At 49.7% G+C, this 25,696-nt stretch overlaps 1 protein-coding gene across 1 annotated transcript in view; it reads right to left on the reverse strand.

The window, feature by feature from the left end:
• Window positions 1-25,696, reverse strand: part of Ldlrad4 (low density lipoprotein receptor class A domain containing 4) — a 369,231-nt gene extending 343,535 nt beyond the window's left edge. Inside the window, exon 1 of the mRNA XM_048806710.1 lies at window positions 25,653-25,696. The gene's annotated coding sequence lies outside the window, so the exon portion shown is untranslated. The remainder of the gene's footprint in view (window positions 1-25,652) is intronic.

Genomic DNA, 25,696 nt, shown 5'->3' on the forward strand with positions numbered 1-25,696 from the left:
AGGCCACTCCTCAAATCAGCATCACTTAAATTCAATGCATAGATAAAAACATCTCCCTCACTGGCCTGACTTACCCTGAATCTCCCCCACGCGCATCCCCAGGAGCCAGGCACTCCCACCTAGGGCTCTTCCAGGTCCAGGAGCACGTGGGTCCCAAAGATGGGGACCTCCTCTGCTCACGCATGTCACACATACCGGTGTCCCACGTCATTTCTCCAAGTTTCCTCCAGAGCACTGACAGGGACACACGTAGGGGAACTCACTGCTTCCATTTGAGGGGGAGGGACACGGAAGTGAGGCCCTCAACGCACCCTTGAAAAGGAATGCGAATGGGCCAGCCCAAGAACAGCAGAGAACAGGTGACACCGGTGCCCAAGAGCCCCATCCATTTCCCCAGAGGGTCAAACCAAGTTCCTGATGAGGCATTTGATACACGCTGCCCTGATATTTACTAAATCTAAAAAAATGTTCCCACCTGACCATAAAGACAGAAAATCCCAACCATGGGATCCATTAATCCACAAGCTCCACCAAAGTGTCACATGGACACATTCAGAAGACGTGCTGTGTGTGTGTGTGTGTGTGTATGTGTGTTAGGGGAAGGGAGAAGGAAAGCCCAAAGCTCTTGATGGCAACGTTGCAGGTGTGAATGCAAATAGCTATGACAGGAACAGGAGGGCACTCCCCTTAGACAGATAAATACAGGAAGGTTTAAAGGTTAATTAGTCATTATAATAACAAAAAGAGAGGCCTGGGTAAATAGAAAGAAAAAAAAAAACCTGAGGTCCTAGAGTAAGGCAAAGGCCTTAACATTAACACATATTTAGCAACTGTAGCGGTTTGGATCTGAAATGTCCCCAAAGGCTCATGCGTCAAAGCCTTCGTTTCTAGTGCAGGGTGTTCAGAGGCAGGGCCTCTAGGAGTCGGTCAGAACCTAAGGGCTCTGACCTCATGGATGGATTAACCGGCTGATGAACTTGTACCTTAAAGGGCTACGGGGAACTGGGAGGTGGGGCCTAGTTGCCTGTCTCATTATCACTTTTTCCAGGTCACCAGAGATGAGCGGCTCTCCTGAGCCAGGGTTGTCCACCACAATGTTCTACCTTGCCTCAGGCTGAAAAACAACTGGGCAGTAACCATGGATTGAAACCGTGAGCCAAATGACCCTTCCTCCTTTAGTCGACTTTCTCAGGTACGTTGTCAGCGATGGAAAGCTGACTAACAAGCACTTAATAAGTGGCAGACAGGTAACGGGAAGGGAGAAAGTGGTGGGAGGGAAGGAGACAGGGAGGTGGGATGGCCGCGTGCTGAGGCCAAGCCGTCAGTGCTGTCTCCACATTCTTGAGAGCTGTTGTTGCGTCCACTCTACAGAAGTCAGTAGTGTGTCCAAGGTTCACAGCCAGAAGCGGCAAAGGCTAGTATCAGCTCCATTTCCCTCCTCCTGTCTCCTGGGGCCCTGCCCCCATGCCCTGCTGTTCCTGGAGGAGGTGACCTCATAAGTGCCCTCCAGGAAAGCGGGGCCTGGTTGGGAGGCTCAGATCCCCTGGGGTCAGACACAAAGCCAGTCAGAGCTCTCCCCATAAAAGAGCCCAGAGATACTCAAACTAAGGGACATAGGAACAAAGGTACAGGGCAGGGGCAGGGGCCCAGCCCTGGAGATCAGAGCAAGCTGGCCAGGGGAGGGGCCAGGCCAGAGAGCTCCCCACCAGCAGAGCTGCCCAGCGTCTGACTGCTCAACAGCTGGGATGAAGGTGGGCCACCTGAGGTCAGAGCTGTGCAGGAGGCCAAGCTGTCAGAAGCACTTAATAGACTATTGGAGACCACATCCACCAGGGTTCAGTCAAGCAGCGCAACCTCCACACTCGGTTCTCTTGTCTTTTTCCACTCACTATACAGACTCCATGGTATACTAAAGGGTAAAACATTATTACTCTGTATTATTGTTCTAAAAATTCCATTTCTTAATGAAAATCATTAGTAAGTGCTTGAAGGTGTATTTTCTGAAGAGGAATAAATTCCAGAAAGCTCTTGCCTGCCTTACCTTAATTAGATGTCACTAATCATCCCACACAGCCCCAGGCCTAAAACCAAACACCAGGGGGAATGAAATCACTCTTCCACAGCTTCCTAAAATTTCTACCCCTGAACCCTGGAGGAAATGTGAATTATCAAAGCAAGAAGTCAGGAGACTGGTTTGGAGGTTATCTGAAATCTCCTTCAGGGTGAAACTTGAAATGCTGAAGGCCAAGCTTGTGAAAATACAGGATTCTAGAAGTCGACCTATCCACGCACTTCCTTGGCTTAACGAGCCCTGAGAGATGCCTGTGTTATCTTCTTCCTAAGACCTTCAGTGTTCTATTACCATCTTGGCACTCTGCACATATATATATTCACATCCACAGCTGTTCTCCCAGTCACTTCTGGAAGGAGGATGGAAAGGCATAAAAAAATAAACAGGACCAAGGCAGCCCAAGGAGCAGGGAAGCCCACAGAACCCTTCTCTGCTCGGACACTCGTGTGAGCTCATCTCACACCTGCAGACTCCAAACTCCAGAGCCTGAGCCCTACTCCCCACCAGGGAGTGACCCGCCCAGACGCCAGGGGCCACCCCAACAGTCAGTCCTGCCTCCTGCAGATGGCCACTTCTCCAGGAACCCACCCCGCTGTGACCTCAGCAGCACCTCAGAGTGTCTAGACATGAACGCTAAAGCATTTATTTTCTATTACAGAAAAAGTTGTTGGAGGCACTAGACAATGTGACCGTCATTTTGTAACCCCGGCCTCGAGCAAGAGTGGTGAGAATCCTGGATGGGTGTCACCCAGGGCTCTGCTACCAAGAGGGACCCTGCAGTGCCCGAGTAGGAATGATCACCCTGTCACCAGCCCACCATCAGGACGAGAGCTGCCCACCAAGGCTACCACAGCAGCTTTGGGCATGAAGGCCTTGGTCCTTTACCTGCTGCCCCCACTGCTCCCATTGGTCCCTCAGATATGCCTGTCCCACGAGACTCAAGCCACTTCAGCGGAGGCTTTGGTGTCCGTGGGCAGGACCTCTGGCCCATCCCAGTTTTCCAAGCTTCAAAGCAGTTATTTTTCAGTGCAATGATAAACATTAGAATCGCTAAAGCCACCCCTGCCAGTCTCTCTGGGTGAATGTTTGAACGCACCCAAACCACTTTGGGGACGCACACGGCGAGCATTAGGAACAGGGATGAACGTGGCATGCTCTGGAACCTCATCAACTATGGTGCCAGGAGGTGACACGTGAGGTGCCCGACAGACTCTAGTGGCCGGAAGTAGGGCAATTGTTCCTCAGGCAAAACTCATGAGACCACATCCCAATCTGTCCTTCTGCCCTCATCTGCCCACTTGCCTGGCAAACTGAAGACTGACTGTGTGCGCCATACTGGGCACCTGCGATATGCAGGTGGGTACAGTCCAAGACTGCCTGGCATGTTGGTCCCTCAGATACACCTGTCCCACGAGACTCAAGTCACTTCAGCTGAGGCTTTGGTGTCCATGGGCAGGACCTCTGGCCCATCCCAGTTCTCGCACTGGGCGAAGACAGACTCGGAGTCAGAAAGGAATGGGACACACACACACACACACACACACACATACACACACACACACGTGTGCCATGACTAAACTCTGAGGAAGCACCTAGGACACAGGCACTGCCTTGTCCTGCAGTGCCTGGAGGGAGGGGGGAGGTGTAGCAGCTGCTCCCAGTCCAGAGCACCCCCAGGACAACTGAGGCAGCAGCCAGGAAGGGCCTGGGCAGGGCACAGGCACACAGGAGGGAAAGACAGTGTGAAAGTCACTCCCATGGCCAGATCCGTGGGGCCCCAGGGGCACTGGGCCTGCAGATGCGCAGCACCTTCCAGACTGGCTGCTGGTCGTTCAGCCAGCAGGACCACGCAGGGCAGGGGACACCCTGGGATGTTCTGTCTGTAGGAACCTGAGACTCTTCTCAAAGAACCTCAACCTTGCGTGTGCCTAACTCCAGCATTGAAACAGGTCCGGGATGGATCTTTTCAAAGTCTAGCCTATTTGTTAAGTTGTCGATGATTTTCTATGTCCAAGGCCATGAACGCAAAGCCAAAGAAACACTCATATACTTATGAAGTCCCTTCAGGACCCTCTACAAGTGGTGTGAGGAAGCTTACCCTGGCCAGTTCAGCAGCAGGACGTCCCCAGAAGCACCCAGACACGCTGTCCCAGGAGCCAGGTGAGACAGGCCTAACAGGCATAGCCACCATCACAGCCTTGGCTCCATGGGGTAACAGCTGGGGCACATCCCAGGGGTACCTGCCACCGGATGCCCCAGCTGGAGGCCAGCCAGCCCTGACTTCAGGCCCTGCTCCTCCCAGGGCCACCTAGGACAGCTGGTCACCTGCCTCCTGCTCCAGAGCAGCACCCTGTATCCAGGGAAGCCTTCGCAGCCCATCTGAAGTCTCTCCAGGCCCCGGGACAACCGCTGCTGTCAGGAGCTTGAAGACTGTTAGCACCTGTCATTCATTCTGACTGATCAAAATTCATACTAGTTAATTCACAAGCTAATTAGAATTTAAAAGGGTGCCACTGCCATTCAGGCTCATTTGGGAGCTACTGAAATCCCCCACAAGGCGTAGGTGAAAAGGGAGAGCAAGTCTGTGTAAACTTCTAAGTGGTCCCTTCAATACCCTTTGTTCCCTCAAATCCCTGAGCTCAGGAGGCTAATCTCATTGGATTAGTTGCATTAACATTTCCAGTATCCTCTCCCCTAGGACCAGCCCTCCCACCAGCAAGCGAGGTCCAAGGACACAAATGTTCCATCAAATCCAGTTACAAGCCCCAATCTTCATGCCAACGCTCTGATCTGAAACTGCAGCCCTCAAGAGCCAGCTCAGAGGCCAGGGCTGAGGGGGAGCGGGCAGGATGCTTCTGGGTGACACTGGCCCAGGAATCCACTCCATAAACATGCATTTGCACACTTAAAACACAGGCATGGTTACCATCCGGGTAGTACCCACTACGGCATTATCTAAGGGAGTCTCTTGAGGAATGCACAGGCCACAGATATGTGAACCCAGGCGGCTCCGGAGCCCACACTCTCTCCTCCTCAACACTGGCCTCTCTGGGTTGGGTGTACAGTGCCACATTGGCACACCTTCTCCCTCACTCGTGATTTGCTCTAAAGAAATTGAGCTAATCGCAGAAATTCAGCAAGCAAAGTAAGATACAGAAGGCTTCCTTTTGGGGTGAACAGACAGCCCAGACAAAGGCAGCTTTGGTTCCATCCAGGAGAGCCTGGTGTTTGGGAATCGAAAAACATGCTGCTAGTCTAAAATCCTTCCAGTGGAGCAAAGGAACCACCGTCATACAGAGTGGACAAGCCCACAGTGATATATGCTTTTGAGAGGTGGCTCTACCTCTATTGACACTAAACTAGCTACGCCCAATCACTGGAAGTTCTGTCTCCAGTTCCTGTCCCAGAAAACAAGAGACAAAAAGAAACCCCTAGGGCTGGGGCTGGGGCTGGGGCTGGGGCTGGGGCTCAGTGGCAGAGCGCTCACCTAGCATGTGCGAGGCGCTGGGTTCGATCCTCAGCACCACATAAATAAAATAAAGGTATTTGTTATAGTTCAATACAAAAGAAACCCCATGCCCACTGGCCAACGCTCTTCATTCCTGCCTCTTTCCAGCCTCTGGCAACCATTACTCTACTTTCTGTCTCTGAATTTGCCTATTCTGAACGCTTCCTATAAACAGAATCACACCAAATGTGACCTTGGGTGACAGTTCTCCTTCACACAGCCTCATGTTTTCGAGGTTCACATTGCAGGTGCGTCAGTACTTCACTCCTCTCTATTACTGAAGGATATTCTATTTTGTGGATAGGCCACATTTTGTTTATCCATTCGTCAGTTGACAGACATTTGGGTTGTTTCTGCTTTTTGGCTATTAAGAATAATGCTGCCGTGAATATCAGCTACAGGTTTTTGTGTGTACATGTGTTTTCAACATGTCTAATAGTGACTTGTTGGGTCACGGCGCTCGGTGTTCATCATTTTGAAGACCTGCCAAATTGTTTTCCAAAGTGCCTTCATAATTCTATCAGTAATGTTCTGGCCTCAGTGGTGCACACCTGTAATCCCAACGACTTGGGAGGTTGAGGAAGGAGGATAACAAGTTCAAGGCCAGCCTCAGCTGTTTTTTTGGTACCAGGGATTGAACTCAGGAGCACTCAACCATTGAGCCACCTCCCCAGCCCTATTTTGTATTTTATTTAGAGACAGGGTCTCACTGAGTTGCTTAGTGCCTCGCCATTGCTAAGCCTGGCTCTGAACTCAGGACCCTCCTTCTTCAGCCTCCCGAAAGGCCTCCAGATTCTGACACTTGTGATCGTCTGTCTTTTAGATCATAGTTGTCCTGGTGGATGTGAAGTGATACACTGTTATGCGTTTGCTTCACAGTTCCCTGAAGGCTCATTCTGTTGAGCACCTTTTCATGGGCTTATTGACCATTTGTACATCCGCTCTGGAAAAAAACTTCTATTCCAATCCTTTGCCCAATTTTCCTTTTTTGATGCTGAGGATTGAACCTGGGGCCTCACATGTGCTAAGCATGTGCTTTACCACTAAGCTATATCCCCAATCCATGCCGAATTTTGTGTTAGTTGTCTTTTTTCTATTTCAGTGAAAAGACTTTATTTGCGTCTAATGGGATTATTGATACAACCGAGTTAAATGAATCATTTTGCTATTTGTCTTCTATTTCCTTTATTTGTGTGCTTTTTCTCATCTTTTCATAGAGAGTGTTCTTGTATTTTATTTGTCACCCACCATTCGTTTTTGTGACTATGGCACTTTATTTTATCTGTTGCCCTGGTATTTAAAATGTACATCTCTAATACAGTATACCTTTAAAACATATTTTAAAAAGAAAAGGAAAGAGAGAGAGAGAGAGAGAGATCCTGCATCTCTCCAGGTTGATGTGGTGTCCCCTATACTTGGGAAGGGCAGACCTTTGGGGCATTATTCTTAGAGTTTGCAGTTTCAGTAGTTCCTGGGGTTTTAGGTGACTTTCCAGAGCACGTGCTTGGTGGGTATGGATGGGCTGAGCGCAGCCTTCTCCACTTTCTGATTCCTTCTACAACCAGCCCCACAGAGTGGAGACTCCCTGTGGAAAGAAAGCCACTGACCCAGAAAACCCAGGAGGGCACCAGGCCCTACCCAGCCTCTCATTTTAGAGACAAAATTTTAACAGCATTTGACCTCAGACAAGTTGCTAAAATTCTCTAGTCTTCAGTTCCTCATCCGTAAAATGAGAGTGATCATAACATCTCCCAACCCATAAAGGAGTTAAATGGATCAAGGAAATAACACATAAAGTATCCAGCAAAACTATCCTTTAGAAATGGAAAAGAAATATCAAAAGTAGCATTTCAATGTTGATTCCTGAGTAGTAAGTAAGTTTCTAAAATTTTTGAAGGAATTCTAAATATAGGCAAAAGTGATCAAAGCAAGGAGTGATGAAACATTACGGTAACTTCCAGACAGTGAAGGCAAATAATGATGCTAAGCTCATCTAATGAGGAAAACAATCCTAAATGTGGTCGCCTGAGAAGACTGCTGTATTCTAATGCAAAGTCATTGGCATAAGAATGGGAACACCAGTGAGAAGCGCAAAAGAGTCCTAGCATATGAGGAAGTTTCTGGAAGGGACCCTGAAGCTGAAGATCCTGAGTGACTATGGCCCCTGGGACAGGCCAGACATGCAATCGTGCACCCTGAGGGAATGGACCTGGAGTTGTTCTGGGGACATACTGACTTGGAGACAGAGCAGGAAAGGAGAGTCCCTGTTCCCTGAATGTCCACCAACTGCTTTTTCCTTTAAAAAGAATCGCCATGGAGCCAGGATCAAACTCATCACTCCCATCTCCAAGGCCAGAAGGAATGGGTGGTCACTGTCCACCAACCCACAGGTCACAGCAAACTTGACACCAAGTGTGTGAGCTAGAAGGTACCGTGCCAAGAGCACATCCATGGTGGCTTGTAGAGCCTCGTCCAATCAAACCATGGAGGAAGTGGGCAGAACACAGCAGGACCCTACTGATCCTACCAGAGGTCAGGACACAGGAGATGCACTCAGTCCTCCTATTTCAAAGTACACTCCAGCACTGTCCTGATGGTCACGGTCATGGTAACCCTGCAAGCCAGGCAAGTATCATCGCTGCCATTTTCCAGAGATGAGGGACCAGGACTCAGACTGGCCTAAGACTACACAGAGCCTAGTGGCCACACGTGGGCCCTCACAGCTCTTCTAGTTCCCTCAGTGGAGGCTCCCCAATTCTGACACAGCCTTCAGGAACCCCAAGTCATATCTCTACCTCATTAGTCCCGAGAGAGTCCCCACAGATAACCTGAGATGCAAGAGAAAGTCCACTGCTTTTTCTCTCTCTCTCCTTCTTTTAAACGAAGGGCTGAATGTCATGGGCCTGTAGCATGTCCCCCATCAGGCCCCTAGGATGGAACATCACGACCCTGTCTCTAAGTTGATCATGTGCTTCCAAGCCAGCATATGAAGGGAGATCACGGCTTCAAGGGGCCGAGGCGCATGAAACATCACCTCCAAGAGGTGTCAGCACTTCCATGATCACCTGCAACTGTCAGAGCATGTGACGCGGAACATGTGTAGGACATGTGTAGGACAGACCCCATTACACCAAGATGGGGTGCCAAGCCACACGGCTCGCGGAGGAGCAAGCAAGGCTGCACAGAGGAGTTGGCAGTTGTTCTGGGGTTTGATCAATGCTGAACGGTGATTTAAGGGGGAAAGACGGAGTCAGGATTGTGCATGTAACTGTTTCCACCACGAATCAGAAATTGTGCTCCGTGCAGTCCGCCGCCTGGGCTCGGGCAGCGCTGCCGGGCCAGATGGAACCACCCTCTGGAGAGTCAGCCTTGCTGTCCCCATGGCAACTTCCTCTGTTTCCAAAATGCCGAAAAAGACTCACATCTAATCGTTTTGCATAATTTTTCAGAAACTTTTGATTCTACACCCTTCATTAATACAGTTCACTAGGAATTTTCTCATGAAAACAGAAACCCTTGGTCATTATAGGGCAGATGAAAAGGCGGGCTTTTTTTAGATGGCCCCTAACTCTGCACCCCAAGACACCTATTTCGCTGGGGTGTGTTTTCTTCATCTGTTTTTCCAGGTGGAGGTCTGTGTGTCTGTGTCGTCCAAAGCAGAGGTTCCTGGAAGAGAGAAGGAGCACAGCTCAGCTGGGAGGAGTGCTGCCCAGGCCCCACTGGGGACAGGCTGGCTGCTGTGCCCTCTGGGTGGACAGAGGAGAAGTCCCTGTGTCTGAGGCTTACCTCCCCAGGTGAGTGTGGCTGGTGGCCTGATGACACCGTCGGTGGAAATGAACTGCTGCTCTTTGGGAATCTGTCTTTCTGGGGATCCCCCTCCCTAGCCCCCATTCCCCTAGGTAGCTGGTTTCACAGTCCTTATGGATTTTAAATGCAAGGCGAGAAAACTAAACTCGAAAAGTTGAAATTCCAGGATATAAGGCTGGTCAGATGTGAGGAAAAGGAGCCAGACTACTGGGTAACTACTGCTCACTTAGTCTACTTTGAAAACTCAGGAAAAAAGACCCAAGGACCATAACTTCCTCTGCTTTTAGCTTTTCCTGATCCTGGGAACAGAGAAGAGCGAAGGAAAGCTAAGGTTCACAGCAGACGCCTCTTGTCTACAAGCAAGGGTTTTACTAACGTTAATAAACCCGATGGCCTTCCCAGCTCGATGAATTTGCCTTAAACATGTAAATAATATCCAATTCATTGTGATTTATTTAGCCAGCAAGTTAAATTTGAGAGAGAGCTAGAGTCGGTCTGGAAACAGTGGCTTCTCTGACTTCTAGAAGGCAGTTCTCTTTGTGGGGTAAATAGTAAAATAAGAATTTCATGGAGGGCTGGGGCTGGGGCTCCGTGGTAGAGCGCCTGCACAGCATGCACAAGGCCTGGGTTCAATCCCCAGAGCTATGGAGAAAAAAGAATTCAATACAAGCGAACAGAAACCTACGTGGAGGACAAATGGGGCAGCGAGAGCTGAGGGACACGGAGAAGGGCTGGCCTCCCCTGGCTCGTCCCCTTCACTTGTGCAGCTGTACTTTAGCCCTTTCGGCAGGACTTTCTGTTTGCACTGAGGCCTAACCTGACCCACCAGCAGCTCTGCTGAGAGCCCTGCACCCAGCGCTGGCAGGCACCCAGAATCAGCAGAAGGGAGGAGCCCACAGACTGCTCTGCCCTGAGCGCCCAGAGCCTCACCCGGGAGACCTGCAGACCTGCCCATCCTCCTGCCCAGCAGGGCTGCCCCAGCTTCCACGGTCATTCATGCATTTCAACTAACGGTCTGGGCTGCTCCCGGGGTGGGCAGGGCAAGGACAGGAGGATGACCTCAGAGCTCATTTCCTAGGGAAGACAACTACCAACGCTTGCAATGAGACACAACAGACGACAACAGCACAGGTGTGGCCAAGACTCCCCAGGAGGGACCCCTAAGCAGGGCCTGAACAAAGCCAGGATTTCACCTCTGCAAGCTTCCAGGGAAATCACAAGGGTGAGCAGGGACTCGTCGGGTGAGCAGGGACTCGTTGGGTGAGCAGCTCAGAGGGAGGCAGCCAGACCCGAAGCTCAGGGGGCACAGGGTGCAGGATCCACAGGATCAGGGGCTCCCACGGTCATTTGCTGTTGTGTCCAGCTGGGACCACAGAGATGCAGAGGAAGGAGGTCCAGGGGATGCCTATGGAAACCCAGGGAGAGAGACACACAGAGCACTATGGGTGGTGACCAGGAAAAAGGACAGCACTTGGGATGAACTTTGAAGGCTAAAACAATGGGATTTGTTCACAGACTCCATGGGGGTGGTGGAGGGTGGGGGGTGGAAATTAAAGAAGGTCCAAGATGTGTGGCCTGAATCTGGGCAGACAGGAAAGCTGACTACCAGTGGGACAGTGAGAGAGTAAAGGACAGGAGAGAAGGGACCAAGGGGACAGAAGAGAGCAGGTAGGGGGTCAAGGGACATCAGGGCCAGATGGGGGAATTAAAGGGACAGAGGATCAAGGAGACATCAAGAAGGTTTGAGGTTCATATATGAAAACACAACCAGTGTAACTTCACCTCATGTACAACCACAAGAATGGGAAGTTGAAGTCTACCCGTGAATAATATGTCAGAATACATTCTAGGAGGCTGAGACAGGACAACTCTAAGTTCAAAGCCAGCCTTGGCAAAAGCAAGGTGCTAAGCAACTCAGTGAGACCCTGTCTCTAAATAAAATACAAAACAGGGCTGGGGATGTGGCTCAGTAGTTGAGTGCCCCTGAGTTCAATCCCCAGTACCCCCCCCCAAAAAAAAATACATTCTACTATCACATATAGTTTAAAAGAATGAATAAAAAATTTTTTAATAAAGGTTTTGGTTAGGAGTAAAAAGTGTGTGTGTATGTGTGTGTGTGTGTGTTGCTGGGGACGTATCCCAGGACCTTGCATCTCTAGGCAAGTGCTCCTCCTGAGATACACCCCCAGCCTGAGGGCTCTTTTCACACATTCTGGCTTGGGGTGACGGTGCCCAGCGGGCAGTGAGGTGTAAGAGCCTGGAACACAGAGTCCAGGGCAAGACCCCTAACAGAAGCACCTAACCAGTCTTTACACCTGCAAAAATCTTCCACCCCACGCTCTCCAGATGGGTCCACAGTCCTCAGCAGAACTCTCTCTCCACCCTCCATGAGAGACCCACTTTGCCCTGGCTCTGCGGCTCACCTCATGGCCAGTCCTTCTTTGGCCAGCCATTTCACAGACAGAGGAGACCAAATACCCAAGGATATCTTTGCCTGGAAAATGCTGTCCTAAGCCAACACCAGACAATGACACACAGGTCCCAGAGTGGACAGCTCAGCCTCCTGACAGTTTTCAGGTGCTCCCTCTCCAGTTTTCCAAGCACTCCTGCTCCCTCTCCAGGGCTCTGCCAGGCAGTCCCCTCTGAGGACTCCAGGAGCATGCCCCCAGTGCCCCTTGAAGTGTCCCCATACCCCACTAACAGGGAGCAAGCAAACTTACAGGTCACAGTACCAGGGGACCAGCCCACATCGGAGAACATCTCAGCTCCTCGCCGCCGGCCAAGGTCCGGGGCACATTTCACCCTCCGTTTCCTTGGGGCAGACCCGCTTGAGAGAGACGGAGACTTCTGTGTCCCCCTGGACACCCAGTAGCGCTGCGTGTCCCTGCAAACAGACCCCCTCCACTGCCGTCCCTTAGAACTTATTGATCACACAAAGTAATTAGTGGCAGAGCTCAGAAAGCACTTCATTTGCCACCTAACCCTCGAGACACGACCTGGAGCACGAGCTGCGAGGGGCCCGCGCAGGGACAGGGGCGCACGCTGCAGCCTCGGCGCTCCTTGCGGCGGTCCTGGACCGGGAGGGTCTGTGCCAACCCCTGAGGACCTGGGGCTCCGGCCGCACTTCGCGCGTGCGCAGCTCCCACGGGCACATGTCGGGAGAGTGCGTCGAGGCAGCGCCTGGGAAGGCTGCGGAGGACAGAGGGCAGAAAACGGCGGCAGGAGCGCTTCCGTGGGAACACCAGACGGGATCCGAACACTTGGCAACCCAAGCGGAAGAGGCAGAGCCGCTCACGACCCATAAACAGCTGAGCAGGAACAGGGGGTGCAGCGTCCAGCAGGAAGGAAGCAGCGCTCAGGCGGTGCTGGACCCAGGGAGCCCCGCGGGCATCAGGAGGAGGGGCCGGACGGCCAGGAACTTAAGTCCTCCTGCACCCACAGCTGAACAAACTGGACCAGGGGAGAGCCAAAACCATGGTAAGAAGAAAGGATGTGGCCGGGGTCGGGGACCCAGACAGAGGGGCGGTGTCAAGGCTGCCACCTGGCCACCAGATCTTCATGTCTGTAGAACCTCCAACATCCTTCTAAGCCATGAAGGGTTCCCTAGCGAAGCCTCCTGCATCAGGGAAGAGGTTGTGCGAGCTCCCTGCAGGGGCATCTCCCTCTCCCTAACCCCCAGGAGAGTACTTCACAGTTTGCCCTCTTTAGTCTCAACTATGTATACTTTCAAAGGTAACTTCTAGTGCTTCACCCTAACCTCTCAAAAGTTCCACCAACTGGGTACCTGCCTGTCCACCCAGCTGCTGTGCCTTGGACCTGGTGGCTCTCTGAAAATAACCCAGCCTGGCTTGGTCAGGGATAGGACTTGGCTTTCCGGTTTGGTTTTGCACATTGAAATAACAAACTCCAAACTGAATTCCACCTTCAGCTAAGAGGCACGTGAGAGGAGGAGAAGAAATAAATCCATTAATTATAGTTCTATGTACTTTTCATTAATTATTTGTTCCTTAAAGCCAAGGAACATGAAATTAGACGTTGTCTGTGAAAAGCTTTAAAAAGTTACGAATGTTTTGCAAATAGAAGGCATTATTATCCCCACGTGAAAGGGATCACCCCGGCTCCTGGTGGGAACTTCGAGGAGTATGAAACCTTCGCATTTTATGGAAGGGAAACAGAAAGCAAGTATTAAAGAGCATCTCCAAGGACAAACTGGGAGATTCAAAACAGATCCAAGGTGTTAGACTCGACTGTCCCCCAAAGGCCCGTGTGTGAAAGGCTGGGTACCCCTGGTGTCGCCATTGGAAGTGGCAGAACTGTTAGGAGGTGGGGGCCCAGCATGAGGTCTCTGGGTCACTGGGATGTGCCCTTGAAGGGGGCAGCAAAACCCAAGCCCCTTCTTCTTCCTCTTTTGCTTCCTGTCCATGAGGTGAGCTACTTTGCTTGGCCACCCGCTCCCATCAGGACATGCTGCCTCGTCACAGGCCAAAAAGCAGAACTAATCCATCCTGGAAGGAAACTTCCAGAACCATGAATAAAAAAAAAAAAAAGAGAGAGAGAGAGAGAAGAAAAGAAAAAGAAGAAACATTTTCTCTTTGTAAGTTGATTATCTCAGGTCTTTGTTACAGTAACAGAAAGCTAACATTGTAAGTGCTCTAACAGGATTACTTTTCTTCACCATTTTCTTCGCAGCTTGATATGGTTTTCAGCAAAGATGGGAAGAAAGTCCAGGAGAATTAGCGCCACACCACTTCAGTCCAATCCATGATGCGGCGAGAACAGCAATGATCAAACAAAGGCTAGCCACAACCAATGTTCACCAGACATGTGCCCCGTCCTTACTCAGCCCTTCCAGCAAGACCTCCTCATCCTGTCGTCCCCTCTGGGAAGCCAGTCTTCCTGCCTCTGAGGCATCTGTCTGCTGCTGCTCCTTTCACAAGTCCTGTGAGGACCCCTCCTGTGCCCAGCCACTCACCCAGGAAGACCTCCTTCCTCCAGAACCACCTGGGCCTCTGGTGGCTCTTCTGTGTCCTCCCACAGGAGAGGTGAACAACCCCTCAGGCATCTTTTCTAAGGGCACTAACCCCACTCACTACCCAAGGACAGCCTGAGGTCCCCACCTCTTAATACTACCAAAGGGGGGATGAAATTTCAATGCACAAATTGGGGGGTGGGCCACAGGCATTCAGACCACAGCATGCAGCCTCTGTCTGAGCTCTGCCTCCATCTCCTCACTGGGGGCCGTCCCCCCAGTGCAGCAACTGGCACAACCGTCCTCGCCCACTGTGGGGAGAGAGCTGTGTCTTTTGATCTCTGTGCCCCAGGGCCAAGTGCTGGATATCTGGGGAGTTCCAGGAGGAGAGAAAGGAGGCAGGGAGGGACGGGGGCAGGGCAGCTCACCACCCTTCGGGCCCACTGACCTCCTTGTCGAAGCTTTCTAGAACCAACCGCGCAGCCCAAGACTTGATGGCAAACCTGCACTCCATGTGCTGTCCTTTGCTACTTGCCTCTCATACACACCTTCCATCTTCTCCTTAGTCCCCAAGTCCCCAACGGCAGGCACTGGGTCTCCGACCATGCCGGCCCAGCACCCAGCTTGGCAATACATACACTGACACAACAGCTTCCGTCTACTGAGCGCTGACTATGGCGCTGGCCCCCTCCCAGCTGGTGAGCATCCACGTGACCTTACCTGATCCTTCAGAATCCTAAAAGGTGAGCAAAGAGTTAACTCTAGAAAAGAGCAAACCAAGGTGCAGAGAGTTAGGATCTCCCCGAGGTCACTCAGCCTCACAGAGCTGGACGGGAGCCCAGGAGCCCAGGAGAGACATCGAGGAGTGGCAGATCAAAGCAATCCCCAAGGGCAAAGACTTCCTGACAACCAGGAGGCAACACATCTAAAATCCTTCCAAACACAGACAGACCAGACCGGGCAAAGGAGCCCACAGAGGCTGGAGCTCAGGCCGCATCTCTGCCCCAAAGGGGCCTCCCCAGTGGGTCACTGGGCAGGGGCAGCCTCCTCCATGCAGTCAGCAGAACAGGGGCCTTTCCCTGGGGCCCAGATTTTAGAAGCTCAACAAATAAACCAGGTTACCCCAATCAAAGGGCATGACTCACACTCCAGAGCTGTGCCCTAAGAGATCCATTATGTAACTCCATCTCCATTTAACGTTCAACTTTATCAGAACACAAATGCCATGATCTTCCTGGACTAATTGACTATGCATAGCCAGTTGTGAATCTACATAAGCTTTTTATTTTTTTTATTCCTCTTCAGATATATAAAAATATTTTAGGGCTGGGGCTGTAGCTCAGCGGCAGAGCACTTGTCTAGCAAGCGTGAGGCACTGGGTTCCATCCTCAGCACCACATAAAAATAGACAAATAAAATAAAGGCATTCTGTCCATCTGTAACCACAAAAAAGTTAAAAATTTAATCCCCAGACCTCAGTCTACTTCTATCTAGTTTAGAAGTAAAAAAATTTGAATCTTACATTTCAATAGGATTTTAAGGGTTTAAAAAAATATAACATCTGCCCTGCATGGTGGTACACACCTGTAATCCCAGCAACTCAGGAGGTTGAGGCAGGAGGATCGAAAGTTCAAGACCAGCCTCAGCAACTTAATGAGGCCTTGTCTTACAAAATAAGATAGGGCTTATTCATCTAATCCTCATGCCCCCAACCACCACATTATGAATCAGCAGCCTTAAATCAGAGAAAACATTCAGCATTTCGTTTTTTGGCTAATTTCACTTAGCATTATCTTTTACAACTCCTGCAAATGCCATGATTTTATTCTCTTTTATTGCTGAGTAATATTTCATTATATATATACATACATATATATATATATCATATTTTCTTTATCCATTCATCTACTGAAGGGCATCTAGGTTGGTTCTACAGTTTAGCTATTGTGAATTGTGCTGCTATAAACATTAACGTGGCTATATCCCTATAGTATGCTGTTTTTAAGTCCTTTGGGTATAGACCGAGGAGTGGGATAGCTAGGGCACATGGTAGTTCCATTCCCAGTTTTCCAAGGAATCTCCATACTGCTTTCCATATTGGCTGCACCAATTTGCAGTCCCACCAGCAATGTATGAGTGTACCTTTTCCCCCATATCCTCGCCAACACTTATTGTTGTTTGTATTCTTAATAGCTGCCATTCTGACTGGAATGAGGTGAAATCTTAGAGTAGTTTTGATTTGCATTTCTTTAATTGCTAGAGATGATGAACATTTTTTCATATATTTGTTAATTGATTATATATCCTCTTCTGAGAAGTGTCCGTTCAGTTCCTAGGCCCATTTATTGATTTGGGTATTTGGGTTTTTTGTTTTTTTGGTTTTTTTAGTGTATAGATACATCAAAAGAGAAAAGGGGAGAGATGGAAGGGGAGGGGCGGGTAGGAAAGACAAGGGAATGAGATGGACATCATTACCCAAAGTACATGTATGAAGACACGAATAGTGTGACTCTACTTGTGTACAACCAGAGACATGAAAAATTGTGCTCTGTATGTGTACTATGAATTGTAATGCATTCTGCTGCCATACATAACAAATTAAAATAAACAAAGAAAAAAATTGTTAAAGGGCTGGGAATGGAGCTTAGTGGTAGAGCACACTTGGGTTCAATCTCCAGCAACAACAACAAAAGTGCACTATTTATCTGAATAGCCAGAGAAGAACAAAAACAAACTCTCAACCAAGTCAGCTGTCAATGTCACCTGCACCCTGTAGATTCTGCATGTACAATGTCCAAAGGGAAGCACAGGGACACTGTATGGGAGCAAGACACCTGGCAAAGGGCAAACCAAGTGAAAGCCTGGCAGTGTCACATGTGCCCACCAATAACAGGGGGAGGCACACAAGGTGCATTTTCCAGACACTCAAACTCGTCCCAGTGAACGTTCCAGCACCCTCCACACTACAGCACACAGCTCCCGAAGGAAACGCCCCTCCACACGACTGCCTCGTTCCGGAAACAGAACCCTGCTAAGGACCACAGCATAAGTGTGCTCTCCTTTAGAAGACACGGAGGGACCCAGCTGGAGGCCACCACCCCATAGTGGTCCCCAGCAGCCTCCAACACCACGGCCTTGGCACTATCCCCACTGCCTGGCACAGGTGAGAGAAGGTGTGTCCCTGGAACAGGGCGAGGCGGTGACTAAGTGGCCAGGCAGATGGCAAGAACCCAGACACCCAGAGCCAGGGAGACAGGGCATGACATCTCCATGAGCAAACTGCCACCAGCTGAGCTGCCCTCTGCCCTGCATGTCTGCACTCACTCCCCTGGGCACCTCCATGAAGGCTGTGCACAGGCAGAGAACGGTGTCCACCCGTGTCATGAACCCTGCTCACTGTCTACCAGGAAACGCCAGCCTGAGGAGCACCCAAGCACGCACCCACAGGGCAGGGGAGTGCCACACAGCACACACCACCCTGAGATGAGCACCCCACACCATACTTGGCTCCCCATCCAGAGGATGCAGGTGCCTGTGGACATGACCACACTAAGTGCCACCAGGCCTAGGGGCACTGGTGCATCCTGCTCCTGCCAACCAGCACAAAAACAATCTCCACTCCAGTTGTTTCCAACCTCTCGGTGAAAGGCTGCCTTTGATTAGCTGATCGCCACCTACTAAACTGGTTGTCATCTCTACAGCCTTAGGGGCAATCACTCAGAAGGCCAGGCGGTGCTGACAGTGGCCTGAACCCTGGAAGGGCCTGGCTACAAGGGGAAGACTTGAGGGCATGTGCAGAGGGAGGGCAGGGCCTCCCTCCAGGGCACAGGCCTACAGCAGGAGTGTCCACTGTCGGGTGAACCATGGGCACATCTCCCGATCTTCCATCTGCATGCTCGGGCGCGGGACCACAAGCAGACCAGACCTATCTGTCTCATAGAGTGGTCATTCAGAAGGGACGGAGCCAGGTAGCACATGGATATGGCAGCAGCCAGTTGCTCCCTGTCCTGGCCCTCATTCCTCCACTGTGACTCCAAGTGTGCCCCAGGCAGGAGGTCAGGACAGTGGGGGAGAGACCAAGAGCAATCCGTAGTCATAAATCCTGAAATTTCAAATATATATATATATACGGCTGGGAGTGCAGCTCCATGGTACCACTCGAGAGGTTCTGGGTTCAATACTCAGCACCAAAGAATGAAAATAAAACTGTGTGTGTGTGTGTGTGTTTATCGTCAGACTGTTTATTGCCCTTAATCTATTAAGTAGAATTTAATTCCTATGTAAAATAACACAAAGGTCCTATACCTCCTGATGAGATGGTCCATTAACGTAGCTGCCTTTGCCCTGAATGACACTGTAGCAAACAGCAACTCTCCCCACCTAGGATCAAGATGATGCAAACCCAGATTTTTAGAATAAAAGGATGGGAAGGGAAATGAAAGCACCATACCATTTCAATGCCAAGTTCGAAAGGCTTTTCACCATAACATTTGTCCCACTGTCTGTGGGAAGGGGAGTAGCCTCCATCCCCAGGGCCCCAAAAACCAATATGGCAATACTTTTGGAGGGCCCTAAAACGTTCTCACACCCATATTGGCCAAATTATGTTGGTATATCATGTACATGTGCAAATACGTAACAATGAGTTCCACCATTATATACGACTATAATGCACCAATTAAAAAAGGTAGGGGAAAGGGCTGGGGTTGTGGCTCAGCAGTAGAGCACCCGCCTAGCACATGTGAGGCTCTAGGTTCGATCCTCAGCACCACATAAAAATAAATAAGTAAAACAAAGGTATTGTGTCTGACTACAGCTAAAAAAATATTTTTTAAAAAAAGGTGGGGGAAAATTCTCACACCAAACTTCCCTTTAGGAATCAAATAGAATATAATAAAAAAAAAGTTCAATGTAGTATTATTGACAATAGAGAAAACTAGCAGTAGTCTCAATGTCCTGAAATTGCTTTTTAAAAAAAAAAAAAAAAATCACAATATAGCCACAGAGTAGGATATTATACAGTGATCAGAAGCAGTATTTGAGTACAATATTGAAATCACATGAAAAATGTTCATAATAGAATACTTAAAAAGAAAAAGTATATAGATTCTATACATGATTCAAAATTAATCAATAAAATTCTACATATGGTTTTGTAATTAATCAATCAATAAGTCTGGAAAGAATTTAATGTTTACACTGATCTTCCCTAGAGGTAGTAGAATGTAGTAATTTCAGTCTTTTATTTTCTTCTGTGTGTGTGTGTGTGTGTGTGTGTGTGTGTGTTAGTTACTGGGAATTGAGTCGGGGATGCTCTACCACCTAGCTATATCCCCAGCCCTTTTTTGGGAGGAGTACCAGGGATCGAACTCAGGGGCACTTCAACCACTGAGCCACGTCCCCCAGTCCTATTTTGTATGTTATTTAGGTCTCACTGAGTTGCTCAGTGCCTTGCCATTGCTAAGGCTGGCTTTGAGCTCAGGATCCTCCTGCCTCAGCCTCCCAAGCTGCTGGGATTACGGGTGGGTAGGGCCACCATGCCTGGCTCCTCTTTGTTTCTCTTTGTATTTCCTAATTATCTTCAGGAAGCACATAATCAGGAAAAGAAAATTATTTTTTCTGCAGGTGCCAATGGGAGTGGCCCCTCCAAGCCAGACCCCAGTCCTGGATGCCAACTGTGCTTGGAGATGGACGGGGAAGACCCAGCCCAGGCCAGGCCAGTCACAGGAGTGGCCTCCATCTCCTCAACAACTCACCCACCCCCTTCCCAGCTGGTGTGTGACTCAAATGCCACAAAGGTTCCAAAGCGTCCTGCCATGGAGGGTATTTATACAGGAGACAGCACATGTCCCAGCCACCAATTCCAAGGAAACTCCTGCTGGGGCTGGGGCTCAGGACTGTGATGGGCTCTGTCTCTGCCCTGTTGCCATGGAAGGTTCTCAAGGAACAGAAGGTCTGTCCTGCCAGGCACAATTACATTCGTGTCTCCTGGGAACTCTCTTTAGTCCCCATGGACAGTGTCACAGGAAGTATATGTCAATGTGTGGCTAATGATTCTATGTCATGAAGCCAAAGAGAGAATCTTCAAGATCAAATGCAATTTTTTTTCCAAACAATAGAGTCACAGTCTTGTTCTCTGGATGACCTGGACCCTGCTGCATGAAGGGACATCTGAGAAGAGGCCTTCCCAGCCTCCCCTCAGCCCCATGCAGACAGCTGCTGCTGCAGGCCTCGGTTTCACCCCTAGGAGATGGGTGTACACTCTGGCAGACCCACCCAGATACCCTGCAGGACACAGAGCAGAGAGGCTTTCAAGGGCCTGTGTGGCAGAACTGCCATGGGCAAGACAGGCACAGAGCAGGGAGCAGAGAGCAGAACTGAGAGCAGAGAGGAGGTCAGAGCACGTGTACCACAGGGCCGGGAGGCCAAGCTTGGGGTGTGGCTGGCCAGAGTCCCTCAGGGTCCTGTACAGAGGCAGGGAGAGGAATGTCACTGTCCTCCTTCACTAGCTCCTGAGTGGTCCTGATGAAGAATTTCAGAAGTGGGCCCAACCTCGGGCAGCTCCAGTCTCTGGAGCCAGACTACCGGGGGTGGTCACCGGCCACTGTGTGACATTGGACAACTTCTTTCCTAGTATCTGTGCAATGGGGACAGCAGGCCCATCTATGTCACAGAACTGCTATGAGGATGAAATTTGTAATAGAGGTACAGCACTAAGGCCACAGCCTGGCACACAGTGAACAGCCCTCTGTGTTGGGAACTGCTGTTGCTATGAGCTGATCAAGGGCCCTGGGTTAAGGCAGGTCTGGCCAGAGGTCAAGGAGCCAGAAGAAAGCAGCCTGGCCTCCTTCTGTGGGCTCTCCTGCTCTTTCCTTAGGACAGACCAATGAGCTTGAACCATGGAAATCCCAGCCCAGCTCTGCACAGGTTGCCAGCCCTGGGGCCACAGACGATGGGAACAATGCCTAGTTGTGCCCCTGCCAGCTGCAGGCCCAGCCCATTTCTGGAGAACAGTGGCCAGCCAGCACACAGGAACCACAAGCCTCCATCTGCAAACCCCAAGGCAGGAAGTCCATGCACACCCAGAGAGGCCCTGCCACACCCAGTGTGGAGGAAGGACTGGCCAGGGTGGATGGCGCGGGTCTTCCCCCCCTGAAGTCTCACTCAGACAATCTCCAGTCCCTTTAGGACCAGGGTAAAGAAGTCACATACACGTTGCTCACAACACCCAATTCCTGACCTTAGTGCCACTCCAAGAGGCCAGCCCCAGAGTCCTGTCTGCAAAGAGAAAAGCGAGTCATTTGGCAGGGGCCCCACATATGAGGTGGCTTTGTAACATGAGCAGCGTGTCCACTAACAACTAGAGCACGACCATTAAGTTCATTACACCTGTCACTCTGCCAGCTGAGTCTCCAAATTGCCCACGATGAAAGTACATTATGCCCAAGGAGTGCCACCCAGCCTCCTCCTCCCAGGGCAGCACACACTTATCTGGTGCAGACAATTTGTTCCCAGTGTGTACACCTGCAGAAGGAACACAACTGTCAACAGTTTGGAACTTGGCTGTGGGACTTCAGGCTCTGAGCAGCTCAGAACAAAGTGTAGGTCTGGGAAGAAGACTAGGTACCATATTCCCTGGTGTGCGGGAGGAATGTGGGTGTGGACCAGACCTGGGAGCAGACTAGCAAATAAAAGGACTCGGAGTTGCTACGTGGATTCTGTGGCCCTGCAGCACAGCCAAAAATAAAAGCAGGAGACACACCCTTTTCATTTCCGAACCAAGTCCCAGCGTTCTAGGCAGCAGGCGGAGACCTTGCCTGCAGCTGCACAGCCACCAGGCCCCAGGAGCAGCGCCCGCCAGCCAGGGCTGCAGAGCACTTGCAGTGCTAGCTGTTGCAGACAGCAGTAATTTATTTATCCCTGTCATGTAACATTAACAATCTGTCTGGAGCTTGGCAAGCACCAACTTGCACTGTCATATAAACTGTCTGCCAAACTTAAAGTTTCATAAATGCTTCTCTTTTTCCAGCAGACAATAAAGCATCATTAAAAAAAAAAAAAAGTTGCCATCCTCTGTGTTCCCTTCCTCTCTTCCTTTTCCAAAAATAAAGGGGGGGGGGATAGAAAACCAACAACAAAAGAACCAAGAAAACAGAAGAGATCTCTCAGCAGGATTCTTAACCTTGAACATCTAAATAGACAGGGAGGGGGTCTGTTGTAGCAGGGGTCAGTGGTGAGGGGAGCACTAAGCAAAATTTGCAAAACAAAAGTACAGTCATTAAAAATTAATAAAGGGTGTGGACATCCAGCGCCCACCCCCTTCTGCTCACGGGGACTTGAGCCAGACTCTGCGTCCTCATTAAGTGCAGTCTGGCAGGCTGCCGGAGTTTTAGTGGGTTCTGGGAATGCCAATATATTAACCAGAGGACTTTTTGCATACCCTTTAGAGTTTTTATTCTAGAAAAGTCAACCATTTGGCACAGTACAGCCTTATTTTTGTCCGGGAAAGCTCTCAGCTGCCAATCAAGGGAGAAATTATAGCTATGTTCTTCGTAATTTCCAAGACCTAGCTGGAAAACAGCTTGGTGGAAAGAAAAGTCCTCAGAAAAACAGCTTAAAAGGCCAAAGTACCATTTTTAGTGGGAATTCAAAGAAAAGCAATCCATACTTAAATCACACAGAGATGCGACAACACAGACATTGTTTTCAAGTCTTCCTGTGTCAGAGGGGAAAAAATGATATTAATTAGGAATCTAAACCCAATATTTCTATAGCAATTAAGAGTACAGGTGCTTGCTTTTTGCTCTGAGTTTCCTAACAGGAAACAAATGATGGCCACACACACACAAAAAAAATTCTCTCCCCCCAAAGTGGCAGGTCTTGTGGCCTACATTTTCAAAGTAGGCAGAACTTTTACATTCCTATTTTAAAACTTAAGATTCACTTTACATGGACATCATAATATAGATCAAGATACAAGATACAATTGCCACTAACACAGCCCATGTTAGTAGAGAGCCATTTTGACATCAAAAAAATAATGGCACCGCATAAAAATGAAATGGAGATATTGTGTCCACCTACAATTAAAAAAAATAAATAAATATTTTTTTAAAAGGGTCTGCTCTTCTTTTACAGCTATGACTTTTTTTGTATTAATTCTTGCCATGAAGGACGGACACCGCACAGAGACTCCATAGGCCCAGCTGCAGAAGAAAGAAGAGAAGAAACAAGCCAAGGGCTTCCGGGAACATCTGGGCAATCTGCACTCCTGCCCAGAGCCCCAAAGAGGCTTTGGTTTTACATGATGGCACAGAGAATGCCTCCTATACACCACCACAGGTGACTTCTCGCAGGGTAAACGCACAGGGATCCGGAGCTTAGGGGGCTCTACTTGCCGGCTAGCCAGACACTACTCACAAGAGCAAAAGTCACTCTCCCTTTTCTTTCGTGCCTTGTCAGGTTGGGCAGTTACCCCTCCAGCAGCTCAGAGAAAAACCAAACTGTGCCCCATGAGCCACAAGGCTGCTCTGCCAGGCTGCTAAGTCAACCCAGCCTACAGCACAGCCCCAAACTGTAAACACCTCTGCAGACGGGTCCTCGCTCTCCCTGTGCCAGGCAAGAAAACTATTCTTAGAACGCTGTCAGCAGTTGGGGGGAAATAAATATTTGTCTGTGTATGTATATATTCTGGTGGGGGAGGGTGAGGAGAGGACTTTGAATCTCAAACGACGTGCCAACAAATTGGCACAAAATCCCTTAATAAGCAGCTGGCACTGGCTGGGTTCCACTGCAGGATTGTGGTCATGCAAACCAAGCCCCCAAGAGGATTCAAGAGACAGCCCTAAAAACCTGCTGGCAGGAGACTTCTCCAACATAAATACAAATCTACATGAACTAGAACCATGGCCAAGGACAGCAAACTCTTCCAAGGGTAACAGCAGAATGTTGAGAAATTAGAGAAGTCTTTTCAAACAAGAGAGGAAGGTAGCTATGATGCCGTTACAGCAAACCCCTTACTGGCATTTACAGCTTCAGCCCTGATGCCTAACAGTATGTTCGATGTCAATAGCAAAGCGAAGCTCCTAAAAGAATTAAGCTTTCAAAAATCATGAGGAATTTACCCCCATGTTCTAAAAAAGCACTGCTTTGCAAGGTCCATCAAATACCATTTTATGGGCATGACAGAAACCAAATATTATCATCCAATAAGTGCGTGTGGGTCACATTCGGGTCTACCCATTGTGTATGTAATGACTCAAATTTGATACTACGATCCTTTATTGAACACAAAGAAGAGAACCGTGCAGAGTGCAAAGGCAGATTCACAGATGACAGGAAGCTCGATTTAAATACTAGAAAAAGACTAACTGCAGGCGTGACCTGATGCACTGGCAGATTATCCACACACTTGACAGAACCTTCCGGGAATTCAATACACAGTCCTGGAGCTCCAGGGGAGGGACAGGCAAACAGTCAAACTAGTGCATAAGGCTGTTTTGAAAGGGAGTTTCCCAGCCCCTTTCCTGGGGGAAGGCATCCACCCCCATGCCAGCCATAGTTCCCTATGGTGTGTGTGTGTGTGTGTGTGTGTGTGTGTGTGTCGCTGGGGATGAACTAGGATTCTACCACTGAGCTACACCCCCAGCCCCCTATTTTTAAGAGACAATGCTACTCACCATCTCCATCCACCTCTACCTAAAATAACTTACGAAGTGTAGCTCTAGGGATCACCATCTCGGCTCACATCCCACAATGCCTAGCACATAGTAGGCCACCAACAAATATGTATCACAATTCAACCCCAAGAAAGCAGCACTGAATCTTAACTCAGGAGTCCAGGGATGGGAAGATGCCAAAATAATTAGAAGAGGAAAAAAAAGAAGGGAGTAGACACAGAGGAAAAGCAAAGCAAAGCAAAATGATCCAATTCTAGCTAATTAAAAGATTCTTTGGGGAAAACAAAAATATTGCGCTAGTTTATGTGGCCAGTGCCGCTCAGCAATCATTCTTCCGCTCGGCTGGAAGCTAGGAAGCCCCACTCGCTTCAGGGAGTTTCTCGCCATCCTGACCGCCAGGGCAGTGGCTCTCCAGGCGACCGGGAGCCCAGGTGCTCAAGGAGGCGCCTTCTCCAGGTGCCGCCCACCCACCACGGGTCCCTGCAGTCCCGAAATCTCTGCTTCACCGGGAAGCCCACTCCTTTACCAATTAAAAAAAAAAAAAGTTTATGAAACAAGCCAACGTCTTCCCGCCACCTTAGCGACTGACCTAAACAGAGCCCACCGACTCCCACCAACCTGCTCACAGGGCGCGCCCCCAGCCCCACCCGGGGCGGCGCATC

Source organism: Marmota marmota, unplaced genomic scaffold (assembly GCF_001458135.2).
Source record: "Marmota marmota marmota unplaced genomic scaffold, marMar, whole genome shotgun sequence".
Taxonomy (NCBI): domain Eukaryota; kingdom Metazoa; phylum Chordata; class Mammalia; order Rodentia; family Sciuridae; genus Marmota; species Marmota marmota.